Raw genomic sequence first — 7,406 nt, 5'->3', positions numbered from 1 at the left:
TTCTCAATGAGCTATTGAATATTTTTTGGTACATAAAAACTTCATGAACTGGCTCACTTTAGTAACAACTCTTACCATACCTCTTTCCCTTTCATGAATATTCCCACCCAGATGCGTGAATTTTGTTTTCTCTGAAGATATATCTTTGTTCTCCTCTTCTTCAGGCTGTTATTTATTTTTTAACGAAATTTCGAAATACCTTCCTACATGGTTCGAGCCCTACTTTATATATATATTTTTTCCTAGAAAGTCCCCACCTTTTATAAAATAAAAAAATTTAGTTAATATCTTGAGTTAATTTTAACTCACCAACCTTAACATAAAGAATTTAGAAAGAAATATTCGATCTTATTTAAGGTGATAGTTTTAAAACTTCTAAGTTGCCCTTATCAGTCATATATACCCATAAGACCTGATACTTAATAGTTTGACACACACAATTATATAATTTTTGTTTCAATCCTCTAACAAATTTTATATTTTTCAATTTTAAATTGTTCCTATCTCAATGGGCATTCAAATTATTATCTGCAAAGATATGTTAATAATCTGAGAAGTATGCTTACTTAATTTGTAATACACTAATATTATGTGCTATAATATAATAGTAGAGTGTTAATTAGACAATTTTTTTTTGAAAAATGTGTTTTTTTTTTAAAGGCAAATCTATTTTGCCAAGTGGGTAGAAGAAGAAGAAGGTCCATTGGAAGTGATCTTGCTATCTTGCAAGGGAATTTCAATGTTGATGTTCATATACTTCTCTTGGTTATCTTTTACTCTCTTCAAATGTTACTACACCTTTTACTTTCTACCATTGGTTGGTGAAATCTTTCCACTCATCTCTTTAATTTGACATTCTATCAAATAGTGAGGTTGTAACTCAAAGAATGATTTTTTTTCTTAGAAGCATGTGTACTTGCCTCTAGTATTATTTAGAGAAGATCTGTATTTCTCTACACATAGTGAAGAAGTTTGCGGGGGCAAGGCTTTGTGGTTTTTCCAATTTGGGGTTTCCACGTAACAATCTAAGGGTGATTATTTGCTTGGGTTGCTATTACTCCATTTTGTTGATTGCTCCGTTTTAACTTTCTATAAGAGACTTGTGTCTCTCATTTGATTGTGCATAGATAAGGAAAGCTTATTTCCTTAACAAGTGGTATCAAAATCTTGGTTAGAGGTTTTTATTGTGCACATTGGAATGGAGTCAAGCACCTAAAATAGGATGATTTTTCTCAATGGAAACAATCGAATAATATGAAAGCCCAGGATGGAAGGTCTTCCTTATTGTAAATATTTGTACACACCAATTGAAAGGAGTGAACACAAGCGTAAAGACATGTGGGATGATGATTGGAAGAAGGTATATCGAAAGATAGTCACTAACATCTGTAGATGTTTTGTTTCACTTATTGTAATGAGACGTCCGCCACATGTTTGTGGAAAAAGCTACATGATTTGTATGAGAAGAAGACCGTAGAAAACAAGACAATTCTCATTCGAAATTTTGTAAACTTGAAATACAACGAGGGAGAGCCTAAAGCAGAGCATTTAAATGAGGTCCAAAGCATCATGAATCAAATTGCTTTGATGAAGATGGTGCTAGAAGATGAACTCCAGGTATTGTTGATATTGAGTTCTTTACCAAAGTCTTTGGAGACTATGGTAGTCTTTTTAAGCAATTTGGCATGAAGGGCTTGTAACAATGAGTCAAATTACAAGTAGCTTGCTAAATGAAGAGATTAGAACTTTTTTTGGTAAATCTATTTCGCAAGCTCTAGTCACGGAGACTAGAGGTTGGTCTCATGAGCGTGACAATCGTTACAAGTTAAGAAGCAAGTTTAGGCCAAGAAAAGATCTTATTTGTCATTATTGCCACATGAAAGGTCATTTCAAAAGAGAATGTCAGAACCTAAAGAAAGATTAAGAAGGGAAAGGCACGGAGGAAAAGACAGAAGCCACCATTGTGACACTAAACAATGATGTGAGTGTCATAAATTATTGCGATGAAGAATGTATCAATGTTGCCTCTACTTCATCTCACATTGATTGGATCAAAGACATGGGTGCCTCTTTTCATGCCACACCACATAAGCATTTCTTTACATCTTACAAATCTGGTGACTTTGGCTTGGTAAAGATAGAGAATAATGGTTGCTCTCAAATAGTTAGAAGGGGAGATATGTGTTTGGAAACCAATGTTGGGATGAAGGTTATCCTCCTAGATGTTCATCATATTCCTGACCTACATTTTAATCTCATTTTGCCGGGGTGTTTGGATGATGAAGGCTATGTATCAACCTTTCGTAGAGGTGTATATAAGCTTACCAAAGAGTCTTTTATTATGGCAAAATGTAAGAAATATTGCTCTCTTTATTAGACATTGACAAGTGTAGCTAACAACGGCGTTATGACACTCATGGATCAGTCCACTTCAATCTTGTGGCATCAAAGGCTTAGCCACATGAGTGAGAAGGGCATGCAAATTCTAACAAAGAAGCAATTTTGCCAGACATCAAAGGTGCGTCGCTGAAATCTTGTGGACATTATTTATTCGGCAAGCAACATAGAAATTCCTTTGCTAGAATAATTCTAAGAAGAAAATTGGTCTTACAATTAGTTTATTCCGATGTTTGTGGTCTTTTTGAGACTAAATCTCTTGGTGGCAATTTATACTTGGTTTTTTCATTGATGATGCTTCTAGAAAAGTATGGGTTTATATATTAAAATCTAAAGATCAAGTATTTTTAGCATTTTTAACTCTTTTATGTCAAGGTTGAACAAGAGAAGGGAAAGCTTCTCAAATACCTTAGAAGTGATAATGGAGGAGAGTACACATATAAGGAGTTTGAAACATATTACAAAACACATGGCATCTTACATGAAAGAACTGTTCCTTGCACCCTACAACATAATAGTATAGCGGAGAGGATGAATCACACTATTATTGAGAGTCTGAAGTATGTTGTCTATGGACAATATACCCAAGTTATTGTGGAGTGAAGCAATAAAGATGGTTCACTTGATTAATCAGTATCCCTTATTTCCCTTGGATGATGAAATTCCAGAGAGAGTTTGGACTCAACAAGATGTTTCTTATTCACACTTGAAGGTCTTTAGATGTAGACCATTTGTGCACATACCAAAAGAGGATAGAACCAAGTTGGATGATAATGCATATACTAGTATTTTCATAGGGTATGTGGATGAGGAGTTTGGATATAGATTATGGGACCCAAAAAGGAAAAGAATTGTTAGAAGTAGAGATGTGGTTTTCTTTCAAGATTAAACCATTGAAGACATAGATAAGCCAATGAAGAAGAGTACGGAGAAGCCATAATATGTCGCCAATGAATTGCTAGGTTCTTCTATAATTCCTCTTATAATGCATGATGAAGGGAGAGAAGGGCAAGAAGGAGAAGATGTGCCTATGGTTGATGGATATGGTGACGGAGGAGAAGCCACTATCAATAATGTTCCACTTGAAGAAGAGCATGCTCAAGCTGATTCAGTATTCTTCCAATAAATATGTGTTACTGATAGGGTTGAATTGAAAAACTACCATGAGATTATGTAAAGTGAGCAAAAGGGGAATGGATGAAAGCTATGCAAGAGGAATTGATGCCATGCATAAGAATCATATTTGTGATTTGGTACCATTATCATAAGGGAAGAATGAGGAGAAGAGCTCACAACCAAGATAAGGAAAGGTTAGTTGTAAAAGGATTTGGACCAAAGAAAGGAGTCAACTTTGAAGAAATCTTCTTACCAATAGTGAAGATGTCATCTGTTTGGGTGGTGTTAGGTCAGTGACTACTATGGATTCGCACATTGTACAATTAGATATAAGGATTTCTTTGTAAGAATTTGGAATAAGAGATCTCTATGGAACAACTCAAAGGTTTCAAGATCAATGGGGAAGAGCACTTTGTATAAAAATTTAAGAAGAGTCTCTACCAAGACAATGATATAAGAAGTTTGATGCCTTCATGATAAACATTGGCTACAAGAGAACCACCTTAGATCATTATGTCGATGTGCAAATGTTTGGTGATAATGACTTTCTTATTCTTTTGTTGTATATTGATGACATATTGATTGTAGGAAAAGATCCTCATAAGATTGGAATTTTGAAGCAAGAGTTGAGCAAGTCCTTCAGTATGAAAGATTTAGGACTAATGAAATGGATTTTGAGCATAGAGATCTCTTGTGTTCGGAAAGCTAGAAAGTCATGGTTTTCACATGAAAGATATATTAAAAAAGTACTAAAAAGATTTGGGATGCACATCGAAAAATCTGTTGACCACTTGCATCTCATTTAAGTTAAGTGCTAAACAAAATCTTTCAAGACAAGAAAAGAAGGCTGAAATAAAGAAAATTCCTTATGCTTATGTCATGGGAAGTTTGATGTATGTCATAGTATGCACAAGCCCCAACATTACATATACGATTGAGTTGTTGGTTAGTTATCTCTTAAATCTAGAAAAAGAGTATTGGACAGCGATAAAATATATTTTTAGATATCTTAAAGGGTCATCTAAAATGTGTTTGTCTTTTGGAGGAGGCAATCCCTTCCTAGAAGTTTACACAGATTTAGATATGGCTGGAGAGTTGACTCATAGAAGTCCACTTCAGGTTTCTTGGTTACTTTTGTAGGGAGAGCCATTTCATAGCAATCTAGGTTGCAAAAGTGTGTAGCTTTAGCTTGCAAAGAGTTGCCATTATCGAAGCTTGCAAATAGTTGCTTTGGATGAAGAGGTTCATTGGTAAACATAGATTGAAGCAAAAGAAGTGTGTTATCTTTTGTGATAGTCAAAGTGCCATTCATCTATGCAAGCATGCAATTTTTCATTGTCATACCAGACACATTAACATGAGATAATATTAGATCCGAGATGTGTTTGAGAAAAAAATTGTCATATATTGAGAAGATCCACACTGATAAAAATGTATCTGGTATGATGACAAAGCCTTTATCAAAGGAGAAACATGAGCTGTGTAGGTGCATTGCTTATGAGTCGGAGGGGGGAGTTTGTTATATTTGGTCCTCCTTATAAGCTAGGCTTGAGCCTACTAGAATTGGGTTTAAATTAGCCCAAATGGTAAAATTGTAAATATGGCCATCTTTCAAATATTTCTTAATATAGTGGATGAGAGGATTTAGTGCATAAGTGAATATGAGATAGTACATGTGTAAAGAGGGAAAAGAAAGAAGGGTTTTGTCTAGTGGATAGAAGAAGAGGAAGGTGACATTAGAGGTGATCTTACTATCTTGCAAGGAAATTTTGATGTCGGTGTTCATATACTTTTTTGGTTTATGTTTTGCGCTCTTTAAAAGTTCCTACACCTCCTGCTTTCCACCGTCGGTTAATGAGATCTTTCCACTCATCTCTTTTCTTTGGTATTTTGTCAAATGGTGAGATTCTAGCTCAAAGAATGGTTTTCTTTCAATAAGCATGTATGCTTGCCTCTAGTGTTATTTATAGAAGATTTGTATTTCTCTACACATAGTGAAGACTCCATTGTGTTGATTGCTTCCATTTTAGCTTCTTATGGGAAATTGATGTTATTTGATTATGCATAGATACAGAAGGTTTATTTCCTTAACATGAATTGCCCATATACGACAACACATTTGCATATATACAAGTAAATATGATACGATTCAGACTTCACTGATGTCGTCTCGAGCATGTATTTTAGGGGTGTCTTTTATTATTATTTTAGTATTTATTTTATAGAAAAATAAGTTTTTTGTATGTTGCGTTCGAACGTGAATAAAGTGTGTTCGAATGCGCTTTTGAACGCTTGAATTATGTTCGCAAAAATAGAGAACACAAAATGTGTGTTCGAACGCGATCGAGCGTGTTCGAATGTGGATGGAGTGCGTTCGAACACGCTTGTGAACACCTGCATCAGGTTCACAAATACAGAAAACGCAAACTGTGCGTTCGAACGCGATCGGCGAAAATCTATTATTTTAGGATTAATAATTGCCATTTTTGAATTGTTTAGTTAGCCTCTAAAGGTGTGGATGGCAACCATAGAATCATTATTGAATGAATTGAGTTTTGCCATTGTCTCCTTCATCTTCTCTCTCGTTCTCTCATTTCTCGGCGACGCCGCTTCTAGCTCCCTCGACCGGCCAATCACCTTAGTCCCTTAGGGGTGGCCCACTCCTCCCAATTCGTCCAATCTATTTATTACTTTGCCCTAACCCTTCCATCATCCATAACCCTTCCACCTTCACTTACTCACCGGTGCTACCCCATTATCGTCGGTCCACCATCCTCCACCATCATCAAGGATCTCATGCCTCCATCCACAGATCCAAAGACGGACTCCCTGACGTTCGTCTACCGATCGGACGATATCTCGAGATCCCAATGTCTGATTTGTCTGAAACTATATTTTCTAGAAAGCTCTTTTCGAGGGCTACAACATTTAAAAATTTCACGTTGATTTGACAGCTGCATATTTTGAGATCTATTTTTAAAGTTCCATATCAGATCCTGTCCAGGTTTGAAAATCGAGATAGATTGAACTTTCACCTAAAGGGGAGATCATATCAAGCTGGTATCAGAGCCACCGTTTCTCGGACACGTACTTTCTATGACAACAACCAGAGCCATGGCTGCACGGCGAGATGAGGAAGAAGAGATTCTCTCAATAGAGGAGGGAGAAACGGTTGCGGGGAGTTCCACCCGTGGAATCGCCCGACCAAATTGGAATACGGAAGAGCCTACCATTCAAGCCATTTTAGGGTCTTTTTCCGAACAAATGGCCATCAACAACCAGATGATGATGGACATGATGCGAGAATTATGGGTGACAAGGGAAGCCATGGCGAACGGGAATGCACCATCGACCCCACGACGCGAATCCACCCCTATGAACCCGCCGCCACCGGTTCAAAATTTGCAACCATAAGAGCCTCTGCTGCCACCACCCTATGGGCAGAGACAAGGAAGGATGGTTCCACCCGGCCCAGTTGCAGGTGAGCCCATCCGACGAGTGAACCACTATGGAGATCGTCTTGGAGATCTAGATCCGTAGGCAGGGCAATACGAACCAGAACCGCGTCGAGTTAACCAAAATTGAAGGAGGGATCATCAACCATTCATGGTGCATCCTCCTCCGGTTAGACAAGGACTTGGATATGATCTGGATTGATACAACAGTATCCGTGGGCAAATCATGCGTCTCAAATTTCCTAAGTTTAAAGTTGGTGATCTAATCGATTGGTTGTATAGAGCAGAACAATTATTCACGTAGTAGGGTACAACAAAGAAATATAAGGTGACACTTGCGAGCTTCCACCTTGAAGATGCGGCGCTTCATTAGTTTCGAGCAGCCAATGCCCATGAGATGATTGAAACTTGGGCTGACTTTTGCGTCGATATCATGCG

Source organism: Typha latifolia, chromosome 5 (assembly GCF_019914945.1).
Source record: "Typha latifolia isolate L0001 chromosome 5, TyphaL0001v2, whole genome shotgun sequence".
Taxonomy (NCBI): Eukaryota; Viridiplantae; Streptophyta; class Magnoliopsida; order Poales; family Typhaceae; genus Typha; species Typha latifolia.
This window is presented reverse-complemented; position numbering follows the sequence as displayed.